This window comes from Heptranchias perlo, chromosome 18 (assembly GCF_035084215.1).
Source record: "Heptranchias perlo isolate sHepPer1 chromosome 18, sHepPer1.hap1, whole genome shotgun sequence".
NCBI classification, from domain to species: domain Eukaryota; kingdom Metazoa; phylum Chordata; class Chondrichthyes; order Hexanchiformes; family Hexanchidae; genus Heptranchias; species Heptranchias perlo.
This window is the reverse complement of record NC_090342.1, coordinates 38,116,900-38,134,973: the sequence shown is the minus strand read 5'-3', so window position 1 is coordinate 38,134,973 and position 18,074 is coordinate 38,116,900. Positions and strand designations below refer to the sequence as shown.

The following is an 18,074-nucleotide window of genomic DNA, read 5'->3' as shown; positions in this document are numbered from 1 at the left end:
GAGGACCTAGATTTAAGATGATTGGCAAAAGAACCAAAGGTGACATGAGGAAAAGCTTTTTTACGCAGCGAGTGGTTATGATCTGGAATGCACTGCCAAGGGGGGTGGTGGAGTCAGATTCAGTCATGGCTTTCAAAAGGGAACTGGATAAGTACTTGAAAGGAAAAAGCTTGCGGGGCTACAGGGATAGGGCGGGGGAGTAGGACTTGCTGAAATGCTCTTGCATAGAGCCGGCAGAGACTCGATGGGCCGAATGGCCTCCTTCCATGCTGTAACCTTTCTATGATTCTATCGGGACAGGGTGAAGGTTGAAATCTTGCCCACTGGTCGGGGAGGGGAGTGGAGGGGAGGGTTCAGGGCTGAATTCTTGTTCGGTGGAGGGAGGATGAGGGTCAAAATCTTGTTGGGTGACAGGCGTGAGAGCTGGCAATGCAGTGGAAGCAAGCAACAGTGGGTCTATGATCTGACTTCAGTACCTTCAAAGTGGGTGGGTCTGTGGAGAAGAACATCACCTATTGTGGAGTCCCAAGTGGGGTGTCTCAGAAGTAACCACTGTGCCACATGTCTTGGAGAGGTGGTCATTCTTGGAGGACTCAATCAGGTGTGACTGAAATATGTGTGGCAGGAAAGTGCTACAGGAAATGTTACTGAATAGGATAATTTTGCATGATATGGATAGGTGTAAACTGATATAAACAATCTGAATCCATGTAACTCACTTCCAGATAACCATTATTATATTTAAATTAAACTATCTGAATTATTACAATTAGATTACAATATATAACTTACTCAGATAAATCCATTATTCCCATGATATTATTTGTTCCACATTTTTATTTCTCTCATTGTGAACTTTCAGCTTTTAGTGTGAGGGTGGATACTTATTCGAGAACAGAAGCAAGAACAGAAGTAGTTTCAATTTTGTACCTGACGACTACTTTGAGTTCTCTCAGATCAGGCTACAACATGTGTCAGATGCAATTCACCTCTGACTGCCATCTTCCTTCATCCTTACCTGAAAAGAGCTACCCTTACTATACCAGTGCGACGTTGTGCATTTTCCTGACAGAAATAAAAAGCATGAGGGGGTAAAAGGCCACCTTCCGAGAAATTGTTGAGTAGAATGGGCCTATATCCTCTGGAGCTTAGAAGAATGAGAGGTGATCTCATTAAAACATATAAGATTCTGAGGGGGCTTGACAGGGTAGATGCTGAGAGGTTGTTTCCCCTGGCTGGAGAGTCCAGAACTAAAGGGCATAGTCACAGGATAAGGGGTCGGCCATTTAAGACTGAGATGAGGAGGAATTTCTTCACTCAGAGGGTTGTGAATCTTTGAAATTCTCTACCCCAAGAGGTCTGTGGATGCTGAGTCGTTGAGTATATTCAATTGTAAACAATTTTACAACACCAAGTTATAGTCCAGCAATTTTATTTTAAATTCACAAGCTTTCGGAGACCTCCTCCTTCCTCAGGTAAATGTTTCAGGAGCTCCTTGAAGCCTACGCATTTATACATATAGAACAATACATGGTGTTTACAGACTGCCCCTGCAACTGCCCGTTGCCAAGGCAATCACCGTGTTCAGACAGAGAGGTGTCACCTCTCTGTCTGAACACGGTGATTGCCTTGGCAACGGGCAGTTGCAGGGGCAGTCTGTAAACACCATGTATTGTTCTATATGTATAAATGCGTTGGCTTCAAGGAGCTCCTGAAACATTTACCTGAGGAAGGAGGAAGTCTCCGAAAGCTTGTGAATTTAAAATAAAATTGCTGGACTATAACTTGGTGTTGTAAAATTGTTTACAATTGTCAACCCCAGTCCATCACCGGCATCTCCACATCATGAGTATATTCAAGGCTGAGATGGATAGATTTTTGAACTCTAGGGGAATCAAGGGATATGGGGATCAGGCAGGAAAGTGGAGTTGAGGTTGAAGATCAGCCATGATCTTATTGAATGGTGGAGGAGGCTCGAGGGGCCAGATGGTCTACTCCTGATCCTATTTCTTATGTTCTTATGAAATGTCAGTTCAACTGAAGTGTCTCTGCTAATTCTGTCTTTGAAGGACTGTTTGTTCACTGGCTGCCCTCGACTACAGAAGCTAGGCACCACCTGTAATATTTCCAGAAGTGAATGGGGGGGGAGGGGGGTGCTGAGGAGAAGCAATTGTGTACAAAATTTAAAAATAGTTATGGAAATATTTTTGCAAACAATTTATCTACAGTCTCCCTGTTTGTTAATAAATACTAATTGAAGCTCCTAAACTTTCAGACAATGGTTTTATTCAAATTCTACAGCTGAGAGCTTAAAGGTCACAATGTTTGTGGAACATTTACTAGTAACCAGATGGTGATGATATGATATCACCAAAGGGTCATGCTTTTTATTTGACATTCTTTTATGACAGCTCTCTGTCCAACATCCTTTTAGGTTCTGCGACTGATACCTGTCCATGAAGTGTCACTTACTGCTGAATTGTGTTCTGTGTAGTACTGTGGACTGATATCAACTCAGAATTACAGAGATACACACACAGGCCACCACCCTCCCAAAGCTAAAATGCTCTTCATAATCTTACATTTTTATGTAGTTACATGTTATTTTGTTACGGATACCAAAAAGGACATTTATCTGATTCTGTCTGTGGGGTTAGGCAAGGTTTATCAGCTTGCTTCCTATGAAGTGCTACATCAGGAATGTAATGGTTAGCCAATCTGAAATAACTCAAGGATGATACAGATAAAAAGAAAAACGCTGAATGCCTGCAATCGGAAATAAAAACATAAAATACTGGAAATGCACAGTCGCTTGGTCAGCATTCGTTTAAATGCAACATTTCATCGGAATCTCATCTGAGACATTAACATGTTGGTTTTCTTCCAGATACTAAATTGAAGCACTATTTTCAGCATTTACTGTTTTAATTTCATAGAGCAGAATTCTGTTTTTTTTAAAATCGGGAATGCAATGTATGAGGTGCCATTTTAAAAAAATTAACAAGGAGTGAATCTGCTGCATTCTAATCCAATTTGATCCATTTCAGCTGAAATGACAAACACTTCAATAATCCTATCATGTCTATTGCAGTTTCGTGTGGTGTCGGGGGATGGTGAGAGGTAGCTGGGGACATGCCGCAAAAGTGGGCTTAGTTCATTCAGATTCAAAATACTACCTCCCTGCAAGGCAGAAAGAGCATTACATTGGTTTGAAATTAAAGTGCATTCTTTTCCTTCTTGTTTCTTTTTGGCTTCTTTTCCCAACAATGTCTCTTCTTCGCTCCTGAAGATTCCTTGCTACCTCACTACCATCTCCCTCGATCCCTCCACTCTCTCTGATTTGCCACACTGCTTGTCCGATATCCAGTATTGGATGAGCATAAATTTCCTCCAACTAAATATCGGGAAGACTGACTCTATTGTCTTCGGTCCCCACCACAAATCCGTTCCCTAGCCACTGACTTCATCCCTCTCCCCGGCCACTGTCTGAGGCAGAACCAGACCGTTCGCAACCTTGGCGTACTATTTGGCCTTGAGAGGAGCTTCCGACCACCATCACCAAGACCACCTACTTCCATCTGGGTGAGGGACAAGACATATGCGTGCCACAGAAGTCAGAGATGAAAGTGGGATCCAACACAGGGTGGGGGGGGGGGGGGGGGTGGAGGTGGAGGCTCTGCAGACGTCAGCCCCTGGCTCCACAGATCGCCATGTGCAATTTGTGACCAGCATAAATTATGAAAAGTTTAAGACTTCTTTTTGATGGTAGTAGGCTGTTGTCAGAAAGTAATTCTGTGCGTTGTCTGACATAATCCAGGCAACAAATCTAACCAACAGTACTTGCTTGTGGTGCCTCAGTGGAGAATGACTCAGTGTTGAGAAAGTCAGAGGCCGGGCTGGATTTCCAGCAATGACCACTAGATGGCACTGGATACATCCGAAACAGGGAGAAGATTGCACATTTTAAAATTTATATATATATATATATATATATTGAATAAAGTAGTTCCACAAATGTTTGCTACGCCTAAAATGTTCCTCTAGTCCCATTTATATGAAGATTGGTACAATCTTATTTCATAGAGTGTATTGATTTTCCGGCCACATATCTGCTCCACCACCAAGGCCGTCTACTTCCATCTCCATAACATCGCCCGTTTCCGCCCCTGGCTCAGCTCATCTGCTGCTCAAACTCTCATCCATGCCTTTGTTACCTCTCGACTCGACTATTCCTATGCTCTCCTGGCTAGCCCCCATCTTCCACCCTCCATGAATTTGAGCTCATCCAAAGCTCTGCTACCCATATCCTAACTCGCACCAAGTCCCATTCATCCATCACCCCTGTGCTCACTGACTTACATTGGCTCCCAGTCCGGAAACGTCTCGATTTTAAAATTCTCATCCTTGTTTTCAAATTCCTCCATGGCCTCGCCCCTTCCTATCTCTGCAATCTCCTCCAGCCCTACTACCCTTCTAGATCTCTGCGCTCCTCCAATTCTTGCCTCTTGCGCATCCCCGATTTTAATCACTCCATCACTGAAGGCTGTGCCTTCAGCTGCTTAGGCCTTAAGCTCTGGATTTCCCTCCCTAAACCTCTCCTCCTCTCTACCTCTCTCTCCTCTAAGACGCTCCTTTAAACCTACTTCTTCGACCAAGCTTTTAGTCACCTGTCCTAATACCTCCTTATACGGCTCAGTGACAAATTTTGTTTGATAACCCTCCTGTGAAGCGCCTTGGGACGTTTTAAGCTTTATATAAATGCAAGTTGTTGTTGTTGTTTAGCTCATCAGGGCCAAAGCCAAAAATACATTTAATTCCCCAGCAACATCTGACTGAGAAAGGTCAGGAGTAAAGTAAGGAATGTGAAGAACTCAGAACAGCCTTAACTGTGGCCATCACAATAAGCATTAGTTAGCATACAAAAAAATCAATGGTGATAGCCGTAGCCCTCGGTGATCGATACAACACCAGTGATTTTTGAAAGAGTTTCTAAAAGGGGTTTGCCTCGTGGCTCTGCAATGTAAATTTTAACTTCTTGGAGTCTGTGAGGAACATACGTTACTGCACAAAAAAAATTATGGTGGCACAATTGTACATCGGCCCAGATTTTGCTAGCGTGGCGCGCCCCATTAGTTGCATTTGTTTGTGCACATTTAGGTTTTAACATTTTTTGCCCACAAAGTTGCTGGAAGTGCAAGCTGATAACGGGGCAGTGAGGGAAACAGGGCATCTGCGACCTTGGTAAACGATGGAATCAACAGTGTATCTCCTTAACTAATGACAATTAAGGATTGAGAATAAACAGAGGAATGACTGAGAAGGAGGGTGAATTACAGTGGGTGAATTCAATGTCAAATCAGGTAGAGAAAGAGAAATAAAGAAAGGGAAAGAAAGATTGGATTAAGAGAGAGAGGGAAAAAAAGAGACAGAAAGGAAAAGTAAGAAAAAAAATTTAAAATATAAAATTTGACAATTTTAAAATCTCCTAAAACAATTCACAACCTGAAGGAATGAGACTCCACACTTATAATTGTTTACGTTCTGGGCAAGAGAGGTTGAATGACAGTCATTAACAATTATCACATCATTGAAAGGGGACTTACGCTGTTAATTACTAGACTTAACTCTCTGTGATGAGTTTAATGGGCAATTAATGTGCAAATGCAGCACTTCATGAAAATCATGAGGAGGTTAAGGGCAAGATGTCGTTTTCGTGAAGCTAATGGCGGAGCAGCGCAAATCAGCCAGCAACTTGTGGCAATTCGCAATTCACAGGGTATCTCTTCCTCACTACAAGTTGCTGGTTGATTTGTGCATTAATAACAGCGTGCGTTGTTCAGGCGCCGTTATTTTTTCAGCAAAATCTGGCCCATTATGTTAAGTGCCCTGACACACAGCATCAGGGAGTGGCCATTCCGTCACATGACATGCTGCTCGTCTCAAACATGCTGCTGAGTGGAGAGAGCAAGCAGAGGCTGAACACTTCCACACAAAGTGAGAATGGAAAAAATATTTAGGGGTATTTACCCCCAGGTCATTTGCTCCTCAGAGTTGGAGACAGAACAATGATGTTGGAGGCATGCGATCAGGTCCCCCAACCATAATATCAGATATGGATGTGCCCTGAGCAGCAAAATCAGGTAAAAGGGTAATTGAGGACACTGTCCTTTCATCTCTAGGACTTCAATTCAGCCCTAACTTCATCTACATTCACTCATAGTATAATCTCTTAAAGCCCAATAACTTTGTATCATTGTCCTTTTTGTATAAGCATTTCAATTCTAATGATAAAATGACAATCACCGAATCATAGATGCTCCACTACTTCTATTCAGAATAGCCATTGACCATATTGGCTGTCTGACAAATGGAGTAAGGAAGGAATCCTGTATTAGTTCTAGAAACACACCTTGATGAAGTTTGAAAGGCAACAGAATATGTCCAAATTCTTCATAAATAAATTAAACTGCAGTCAATCTTCTTTTTTCAATTTTGGTAGTTCAAATGCCACTATGGCAGTTTGAGAATTTGAATTCAGTTTAAAAAAATCTGGAAATAAAAAGCTGGTATCAGTAAAAGTGACCATGAAGCTGTTGGATTGCCATGAAAACCCAACAGGTTCACTAATGTCCTTTAGGGTTGAAAACATGCCATCCTTACCCACACTGGCCCATATGTGACTCCAGTCCCACATCAAATGGTTGACTCTTAACTGTCCTCTAAAGTGTCCTTACAAGCCATTCAGTTCTAACTATGTATGGGCAGTAAATCCAGCGATCCCCATATCCCGCAAACGAATTAAGAAAAAGAACTTTGCTCCAACATACACTTGCATTCAATCAATTGCATTTTATTGTTTGCCTGCCATGCATTTTTAAAAAATTCTTGTAATTTTTATTAAATGGGTCTTTGCATCTGAATTAGCACAATGTTCCGGAAGGCTGACTGGTACTACTGCACAAGGCCTATTATTCATGAAGTCAGCCACACATTCCTCCTCTTACTTCTTGCTTTACTCAGCCAGTTTATGCACTTTAATGTGCAGTATATTGTCTTTCAGCTGGGTAGCATCAAGTTTTGTTGTGTAATTCTGCTCTTGTTATTTACAGTCACATGGAAGATTCTGGAGCGTGTCTAGAATTTATTTGGAGCTGTTTTCCACTTGGAGTAGGGAGACAGAGCAGTAGCTGCACATTATTAAATGGAGAATAATGGACACCCCGAAGCACTTATGGGGCTGGAATCTAATCAAGGGGTTCGTATGTTTGTACATTGAATAATATACACCTGGGAACCATTAGAAGGCTGTAATCCAGTTCAGGAGTTCAGATGACATTATAAAGTGAAAAAGCTTGAGTGACTTCTGGGCCTTAATTGAACCCTGAGATTAAAAGCTCCCAAAAAATGGTAGCATTTTGAATGTTTACCTCTGTTTTGGGTTTGACTTTGTACTGGCAGCAGATAGCAGTGTGGATGACGACCACAGGTGCCCTCCACAGATTCATGGTGCTTTTGAGTTAGTATTGCAGAAGACCCAAAGAGTGGGCCTTGTGCAGATGGCTTCAAGCCAAATGTAAATCTGCTGGGCCTCACTCTCGTAAAAAGTATATCTTCATGGCCACTGGTCTTAGCAAGTCCCAGCTCATTTACATTTTGGCTCACAGCCAGCTGCGGAAGGCTCACTCTTCGGGACCCCAGCGGCAATTGCACAAAAGCACCATGAAACTGTGGAGGGCACTCAGTCATCATCCACACTGCTAACCACTGAACACAGTGCCACTAGCACCTGTAATGTGAGATGGCATCCATTCAGGAGAGTTAATGATTGTGATATCATTGATCTGTGTCTTTCAGGAAATATTCTGCAGATGATTATGTGAAAATGCAGTAACAGGAGTCATAATACTAAATTGCAAATGAAAGTTGCATCCACACAACCGAGAAAACTAGCAAAAACTCTCAGCGGCTTCAAAAAGATTGGCATTGCCCCCAAAAAGCTGACAGTTCAAACGTAGTCCTGAATATAGACCTTAGGGCCTGTGAAAAAGAATTAGGCTGAAAGTGCAACAGGACAAGGGCTTGTCGTAACTTAAGCCGGACATTCAGTCACTTTTGCGGCAGGGGGAAAATCCTCAAGTACATAAAAGCACAGTTTGCAGCAATGGTGAATTTAGCAATTAATGAAAGGGGATGTGAGTATTAAAGGCAAGAGATTTATTTTCTAGGGGGTGTCTGGAACCTTCCCCCTGCACTCCCCCCCCCCACCCCCACCAAAAAATTGTTTTTTTTTACTTTCTTTGGTCCATTTTCCAACATCTTGGAGCCTATTGTAATTTTTCCTTTCCAGACAAAAATAATTCAACCCTGAAGTGTAGATATTTTAAATATGTAAATCAAATAGTTGTGCAGACATCAATACAACTTTACAGAATTCAGCTCCTATCATCAGCAATCTAACCAAAGATACATCAAGCCAATTTGTAAACTGAAATCTTTTATAACACCTACAATAATCCTAGCTGGAAGTGCATTCTATACTGACAAGAAAAAGCTGGCTACCTATTGTACCAATCCAGACCCCATGGCAGCCCAGGGCCAGGCAGGGGGTTATTTGAATTGACAGTGTCCTGGTTTGACTATTTTAAACAATTTTTATTTTTAAGTAGCTTCAGAAGGTCTAAGAAGGACTCAACATCATCAAAACAAAACCTTAGAACTGAATTATGATGATAGGTTGCATTAAAGTATTAAATATCCCTTTTTCCATGCTGATGTGCATTTCAAACATATGTTTTAAGGTGTTGAAAACAGAATATGAGGCTAGAAATTACTGTTTTTGAGATACTGCATTAGCAGACAAATGCTAAATGCATTGATGGCATTCCTCTGTCTGCTATTTTAACAGAGGCATTAGCTGTTTAAAATAAATGGGGTAATGTCTCCATTAAAATAGCTGACAGAGGAATATCATACGAAAGTATAAGCATTCCTCAACTATTATTGCACAAAAAGCTAAAACTCAAAAAAATGTGGTATTCAGGAACAGTGTGGGGAGTAAACCTTGATAACCAGGCTATGAGTGAGTAAACAACTGAAAACAACTTTCAACGTTACAGAACATAACCAGATACTACAAACAGGCCATCACAGTGATATATTACAGTAAAATTCTAAACATGGGAATCAAAGAGTTTTTTTTAAATGAAGTAAAACTCATCTCCACTCCTCATTTTATTTGCAAACCCTGGGTATTTTCTAAGTGCAGTGCTAGTAATGATCATAAAAGCCCAATAATTCATTCGCACCGGTCAATAAAGTGGCTGCAACCGGTATGGAAGAAAATGAATTTTCACACGAAAAGTGTTTTTAAAAACTACATTTTAGCAGCTTGTTTGTTAAATATAACTTATTTGTGATCAAATACTGAATAAAACAGCTGTAACTCTGATTCTCAGAAATCATCAGCTTTATCTTCCAACATCTCTGCTTCAAGTTTTTGCACAACCAACAATGGGATAAAATGACACCTCACTGATTCGTTCTGACAGCCTCCAATCCAACCTTCCAATTGATCTGATTGGAGGTTGTGAGTATCAAACAATCTGAAAGACAACGGTTAAATATTGTTTCATCCACTGAATCTCAGCTTCAAAATCTGATGTTGGCACTTATAAGGCTGTTAAAGCTTTTTGTACTGGAGAGTTCGGAAGATTGCTGAATAGAAATGGGTTGGTAATAGGATAAGAACTGCAATAAATTATTCAAGTTTCTATATGGAGCCAATTAGAAATAGACACAAATCTTGTTATCAAGCAGTGCTCAGATACCAAGCAGTTTTCCTCGTTATACTGAGAGGTTTGCTATTGTTCATGTCCTATAAGATATTGGAACATTGAAAGTCACTGGCCTATGTCAAGCTTGAAAATATTATTACAGCTCCCTCATAATTAAGATTGTTTATAGTGTGTGTGTGTTCATCTTGGTAAATGATGTCAGTCATGGGAAAATGATTTGTTTTCCTATTTTGTATCCAATGTTAGTATCAAGCACTTTCAACTCAGGTGCAGCATAGAAAGATCTAGAGCAGACTGCTCAAAAATGTGCCGAAACCCCCAACCTTGGAAAAGCAGTTCCGATTCATGAGCATGATATTTACCACTTTCTATAATAGTCCTCCTTGTAGCTTCTCTGAATGTGGTTGTTAATTTAGTGTCAATTTGTGGGTAGTGTTGTGTAGTAACCCTGTGTCATTAGGAGCTGAGTTGAATCTGCCCAAGTTTATTTTGTCCACTATTTTACATTAGAGATGTTAACCAACTTAAAGTGAAATAGTGGAAAAACAACTTTCATATCAATGTACATTTAGCATTCATGTACTACTTATCTGGTCATTCATTCGCTGCTTTTGGGATCTTCCTGTGTGCAGGTTGGCAGACCTAGGTCCCATTTAGCTCCAGAGCCAATAGGAATGTCAGCTGGATACGTGCAGTTGGCTCCATGGGCCTGCCTGACAGGGACAAATAGCCTCTGCACTTGAGCTGTCTCTGCTGACACATTGGAGCCAATTTTCGGGTGACGGAGCGGGTGCATTGGGGGCAGGGGCTCTGAAAGCATTGGTTCCACTGCTAAATTCATGGGGATCATTTTTAGGTGTCGTGGATGGACCTGAGAACTGGGTTCTGTAATGTTAATTAGGGGCCTAATGCCTGTTTAAGGACCCCTTGCTGAAATTAGTCAGGATTCTTCAGTGGCCATTGAGAGGTAAGTTTCAGAAAAAATTAAAATCTTTCCTGTGGAGCCAGGAGAAGCAGGAGTGCTCCCCAGACTCTACAGGCATCATAATCACCCCTCCTCCCATCCTACTGTAGCCTGCTCAAACCCCACTCCCAGAGCTGCTGCTGGTGAGGCAGGCAGCCTGACATTGATGCCTTCCCTCAGGTGAGCTGCCTGTGGAGCTGCAACCAGCACCAGCAGCTTGCCCCGAATATGTTGATGAGGCACGAGGGCCAACTTCCATCGATCCTTGGGTCTCTTTGGTTCGGGCAAGCACTGCTCATGCAGCGCTGACTCTGGGCTCAAAGACAAATTTTTACCCCACCATCTTTTATTTGAGATGTTAAACTGAGGTCTTGTCTATTGTTCAGGTGGCCATAACACTATTCGAAGAAGAGCAAGGAGCTCTCCTGTGTCCTGGTCAATGTTTATCCCTCAACCAATACCACCAAAACAAACCAGATCAACTAGTCATTCATCTCATTTGCTATTTGTGGAACATTGCTGTGCACAAAATTGGCTGCCATGTTTGTCTACATAACAACAGTGATTGCACTTCAAAAGTAATTGATTGGGTATGAATCACTTTGGGATAAGATAACAACAACAACTTGCATTTATGTAGCGCCTTTCAGGTAGCAAAACGTCCCAAGACGCTTCGCAGGTGCATTATCAAACAATATTTGACACCGAGCCACATAAAGAGATATTAGGACAGGTGACCAAAAGCTTGGTCAAAGAGGTAGGTCTTAAAGGAGGAGAGAGAAGTCGAGAGACGGAGAGGTTTAGGGAGGGATTTCCAGAGCTTAGGGCCTAGGCAGCTGATGGCACGGCTACCAATGGTGGAGTGAAGAAAATCAGGGATGCACAAAAGGCTAGAATTGGAGGAGCGCAGAGATCTTGGAGGGTTGTAGAGCTGGAGGAGGTTACAGAGATAAGGGCGAGGTTATCAAGGGATTTGAAAACAATTTTAAGATTGATGCGTTGCTGGACCGGGAGCCAATGTAGTTCAGCGAGCACAGGGGTGATGGGTGACTGGGACTTGGTGCAAGTTAGGATACGGGCAGCAGAGTTTTGGATGAGCTCAAGTTTACAGAGGGTGCAAGATGGGAGGCCTGCCACGAGAGCATTGGAATAGTTGAGGCTAGAGGTAACAAAGGCATGGCTGAGGGTTTCAGCAGGAGATGAGCTGCAATATAAATGTAGTTCTTTTTTTTCTTCATCTTCACCCTCTGTTCTTGTTTTATAGCTGCCTGTATAACAAAGGACTGCATTTATATAGTGTCTTTCATGACCATAGGATGTCCCAAGGCGATTCACAGCCAATGAATTACCTTTGAAGTGTAGTAACTGTTGCTTTGTAGACAAACGCAGCAAACAATTTGCACACAGCAAGGTCCCACAAACAGCGATGTGCAGATAGTCTGCTATTGGTGGTGTTGGTTGATGGTTGTGTTGGCCAAAACACTGGGAGGATTCCCTTCTTCTCCTCGGTTTAATAGCTGGTCCAGGATGGAGCTTGGGAGGCTGGCGAGGAGAGAGATAGAGGATTTGAGCGTGAAGGTGATAATGGCATGGATGAGAACTTTGATGTTGGTGGAAGTAAGGCAGGGTCTCAGGTTGGTGAAGTTGCAGAAGGGGAAGTGGGCAGTCTCGGTGTTGGGCCAGATGCGAGGTTTGAAACTGAGCTTAAAGAGGATTCTGAGCGTGCACATTTTTAGGTTCAGCCACGGCGAGCAGACAAGATGGGGGTGGAATCTGAGGCTAAACTGTGAAGTTTCTGCCAGGGGCCAAAAAGGATTATTTCTGCCTTTGCCAACACTGAGCCAGAGAATGTTCTGGCACATCTACGACTTGGATGTTAGACAAGCAGTCAGACAGCACAGCATCAGTCCTCGTAGTTTATGTCACAACATCATGGGTTTGCAAATAAATAACAAAACACGTTTGCCAAACACATTTTCACAAGGCAGGTCTCGATTTATCTTAACGCACAGTGTATCAGAGCACTAACATACTGCACCACCAGGGTCCAGAATCAATAGTGACTTATCATTCTATAGCATATCTGTAGAAGCAAAAGGACTACACAATTACTGTTTGACCCTGGAATGGCACTAAGATAATCTATGTTCTATAGGAATTGAAAGTGAAACTTTGCAGGTGACATATAAGAAATCTCAACTTCCAAGATATACAGCTGCAACACAATCTTCTCTATTGACCTGTCCCACAAAAAAACATGAGGAAGGTCCTGTTTCCAGCTTTAAAATGCAGTCTTTTTTGATGCAAAGATTAAAACTCAAGCAGTTTGCAGCAAATACAACTTATACTTTTCATTCAAAAAAATCCTAAAACAGATCAGTAAGAAAATATTGATTTAGGTTGTTCTCTTTTAGGTTTCCTGCTCACCTGCCTCCAATTGCTTCCAACCAACCACTTTTTTAAGCAGTACTGATTTCTAAGCCGTTTATGAATTACAGTACTTCTGGTTCTCTGATGCCTCCGAGTTTTATGTTGCAGCCCCTTGGCTGGAAGTGAAATAAAACTCTGTTTGCAGGTCAAGTCAAGCTGACTTTCTGCAGAGACGGCGCTGATATCTGAAAGAACATACAGTTTCCTAATTCTCTGCCCATAATGTACTTTATGTGAATGTGTGGTAAAAATATACACACACGCAAAAATCCTCAATGTAACTCATTCTTCCTGTATTTCGTAAATGTTTCAATTTGAGGCCTTTCACTTTTCTCAGAGTGAACGATGCTCCAGAATATATTAAAATAAGCTTTATGCTAGATTTAAAATCAGTAAAACTTGAATTATTTGATGACTATGCCCGCTCAAACATTGTGTGTTTAAAAAATTATTACATTAAAAATAGATTATTTTATTTTCCTTTCCTGCTCTCCCTCTAACTTTGCCTGGGCTGCCATTTTGGAACTAGTTCTCCCAGTTAGTGCAGCATCACGCTAACCTGTACTTATCAACTTTCCATCTTTCCCATATTGGGCAGATACCTGGCCTGTGAGATCACGATCTCCAGATCTTCCACCTCAAGCACACATGGATTAGTATTGAAAGGTCTACATTAAAATTATGAGCACCAATAGTGTGCCTGAGATGAGATCCTCATCTTTTGGTGAGTATCACTCTGCACGCAGTACACAAAACTCCAACTGACTTAACCAAAGTGTCACTTTAAATAAGCTGTTCATAATATCAAGCAATATCACAAGTACTGGCTGTTCAATAACTATCCTTAATCCAAATGCTAACTATATATTTGTTTACTGCATTTTAGTTATTTTTTGGGGTATTTCTTATCCTTCAGTCTCCACAACCCACATGCTGCTATTGAGACATCGGGTATGTAACCATCCAACCTTCAAGGCAATTTTATTTCTTTAAAGAAACAGAATAATCATTAATTGCCATTCTGTGCACAGTCACTGTAAAATTCATTGATTGCAACAAAATGACAAATGTGTATAATAGGTGTAAGTTTTGAGAGAACTGGCACATGGCACTCTTGGTGGAACATGGGCTCATTCCTCTTCACACCGAGTTCCCAGTCTCCCACTCAAGGCTATGGGAAACCCAGGCTGAAGGAAGGAAAAAATCAAGTAGGATCAACATTAGTCTGATGATGCAACACTGACAGAAGCAACTAGGCTCACAAGAAATAGACTGATCAAATTCTGCAAACCATTTGCAAATATAAAGAACACTGTCAGGAATTTGATTACATCTGGATAGCACAGACGTGAATCCAGCTATATGATGCTCACTGAATTCACAAAGTATGGTGACATAACACTGTTACTGATTCCCAGAATCAGTCTCTAGGATCCTCAGGGTCACTCACCATCACACAGTACAATGTAAACTGTCCCACGTAGGTGTGATCGTCTGTGTGATCGATCATTGCTGTGATCGTCTCCCAGCCGAAATGTGATAGGGGGCAGTTGGAAAGATTATCTGTAATCACCAGGCATTGTTCTCTGACCATATATGCTATGCGTTTTTAGAACCCTTCACTCACCTAAACTCCAAAAGCTTGTGATTTAAAATAAAACTGTTGGACTATAACCTGGTGTTGTGCAAGTCCTTACATGAATATAATGTATGACAATAGCATGCTATGAACATAATGCATAATGACAAGTTATAAGCAAAAAACAATTGTTTTAAAGTTTATTTTAAAATAATAAACAAATGACAGTGTTCTTTCAGATATCTGAACTGTCATCAGAAACAAAGCCAATTTTTATATCACTGATTGAAGAAACAGATTTGTTTGGGGAACAAACATCTTGGCATCCTTGCACTCAAATGCATTACTGGGTCATTTAAATATCCTGGAAAGCGCTTCCCAGAACACAGATTATCTTCTGAAATGGATGGTGACTGAACGTGGGTTTTATATGAAGGCAAATTACCAGCCTGATGCCCCAATTCAGGAAATTGATCAATAAGCAACTCAGTCCCTCTGCTGCACAAAAGTAAACCACTGCATCACTGCATTAGAAAATTAAACATTTATATTAGTACTAACTGTTATTTCCCATAAGTCAACTGGTATAACTTTCACTGTCACGTACTCTGCCCAGTGTTTTTATATAAGCTCCTGGGAAATTAACATAAAACGAACTTTTGCATTACGGCAGTCAGAGAACATATTAGGTTATGAGGATGGAAGCTCACGCCAACTCAATACTCTTCAAAATAGCAGTAAATTGTGCAAATGGTGCACCTTCAAATCTGGAACCATAGACGTTTACAGACATTTGGCCCATCGTGCCTGGCCCAACTCTTTGCTATAGAAATCAAAAATTAATCCCAGTGTCCCATTCTCTACCCACAGCCTTGTATCTTTCTCTCCTTCTAATGTTTATCCAATTTTCCCTTAAAAATATAAAGATCTCTGTCACAACTACTCCCTCTGTCTTTTAAAAAAAAATCTGTGCTGGGTGTCCTAGATTAATCCATGCATTTCTAAATGCTTACTAATTTTATCTCGATTACAGATGCTAAGAGTTCGCCCACAATCTATGCCTAGTTAGGGGCACAATATTTAAATCACATGTTCAGGGAAACAAGACAGAAATTATTATTTTAAGGACTAAAATACTGGCCAGTAGTCCACATCGCTTGCAACAAATGTTGGAAATAGAAACAGATGAATAAACTCCTAGTTGTCATTTATGCAGCAGTTTGTTATTTCTCAATTTCCTTGTGGCACTGTGAGTTGAGTAAGAAGTGAGACAAATCTAAGAATTTTTGAAACCTAAATTTTGAAAAATTCCCTGGGACAAAAATATCAAAAACAAAGAAACATTTTTTTCCAAGTCCGAAATTAAATATGAGAATACTGCTGATAAGATTTCAGAGCCAAAGCATTATTAATCTGCTTTTAGCTAAAATAAGTCCAGTACATTAAGATGTGCAATCATCTATGACAGCTTCCCTCTGAGCAACATTTTATTGAATATTACATGTTCAAATTTTAATAATTGAGTTACAGTTGCTCATAAAATATTTGTAGCTGGTTGGTAAAAAGCCAATCGAAACAGATAGGTGGTGTTCCCAAGTCAGACCTGAGAAGACTCATGGCAACGCTGGGCAAGTCCATCCATATGGGTTTCAGTGAATCCTGGTCTGCATCAAATAATATGGAACGGAATAAAAGTAGGACTGAAGTTTTGATGAACATTAGTCAATGGAATCTGAAGGCAACTGTTACAACCGGGCTTGTTCCCAATTCTTTTTACTTGTGCTCAATGCAAAAGTCAACTTCAACTGGCAAGCGTCGGATACTGAAGCTTGACCTCATGCCTGAAATATCTGGATAGTGTTGCCACAGGACAAACAATGATCCATTGGGGTATATACTGGAAATAATACAGCCTACCTACTGTCTCTCAAAATTGATAGAAAACATCACTCTGTCAGACTGTGTAGCTTAGGCTAAAAACTATGAATCAGATTTATTAAGTAATATATAAAAGCAAGTATACATCAGCAGATAAACATAAAAAACTGTCCTTAATCTAACTTTACACCATTTGTCCCAAAACAATAAAACGTGCCAACTCTCTTGTAGTTCTCTTCAGTAACTTGACCATGAGTCAGTGGTTAAATATTTTATGTGAGAAAAGAGTTTCTATTAGCCCCAACCGGTATAGTGGCCCAGCAAATTAGGCAAACTGAAGAACATGGAGTTACCAACCTGGCTATATGTCTCTTTTTGGGATGTTGAACAAGATGAAAAAATATCCTTCAGAATTAATCAAAACTGACAATCAAAAAAGATTGCAAAGGTACAAACAAAGGATGAATAAAATGGTTCGAGAGTTCAGTATGTATCGGCTCCAGCAGTTTAACTGTATCTGTCTCAATGTTAACTCACTGTTAGCTAGACCTCAGCGGAGGCAGTACAGTCAAAATTATTTTATATTAGTGGCAATATTGTGGGATCTGACTCAACTACAAGCAGAGGTATGGTAGGAAAATCCTCAAATGACAAATGTAGCAGAGAAATTGCATGAGGAATCTGCTTAGTACATGTAATACCCTCAGATACATTGTAACCTCTGATCTAATGTGCATCGTTTACTACTCCCTCTCAAAAACCATCTGATACCTCTCTAAATGTTGCTGTATGGCTCCCAAGGACATGAACAAATAATACTGCATTATGAGAAAAAAGATCAAAGATAAGTCTCCCAGAGACATCTAATGTAATGAGGCGTGCAACCTGAGTACGTGTAACCTAACCTACAGCCACAGCAACAGTGCATTCTATGAATAATAATATTCCACTCCCCAGGAATTTGTAACCAAGAACAATCAGCTAACAGGAAATAATAAAAAAAACTACTGTGCAGGTAGACAACTTCCACTCACAAATTATTTACAGGAAATATGCTCCAAGTAAAATTAAATCAATGTTATTAGATTTTTTCTCTAGCAGGCTCTGGTGTACTCAATTTTGTGAAATGCTTTTTGGTTCTAGAAAATTGCTTTCAAAATAGAAATTCTTACATACAAATCAAAACCAGCTAGTAAGAGCCACAATGGTGGTGAAAAAATGAGTCCAGCATTGTTTTTTTTAAACTTTGAGGGTGAGGTCACCACAAAGTTCACCTACACTTGTGCCTGAAACTATGGGCATGATTTAGCCCGGGGGGGGGGGGGGGGGGGGGTGGTGGGAGGGCTGGAGTTCCTGATCGGAAACCCAGAAGTACGTGTTTCCTGGATGTCCTTATGATTTTGACGTAAGGATGTCGTTTTTTTTTCTT

The 18,074-nt window shown here is 40.8% G+C and overlaps 1 protein-coding gene across 7 annotated transcripts in view; it reads right to left on the bottom strand.

The window, feature by feature from the left end:
• Positions 1 to 18,074, bottom strand: part of LOC137334768 (ninjurin-2-like) — a 294,378-nt gene that overhangs the window by 7,858 nt on the left and 268,446 nt on the right. Inside the window, exon 1 of one of the 7 annotated variants that reach the window (XM_067999727.1) lies at positions 13,186 to 13,251. The exons of the other annotated variants lie outside the window; for them this stretch is intronic. The gene's annotated coding sequence lies outside the window, so the exon portion shown is untranslated. Of the gene's footprint in view, positions 1 to 13,185; positions 13,252 to 18,074 lie in introns of those variants that run through there. 7 annotated transcript variants of the gene reach the window in all.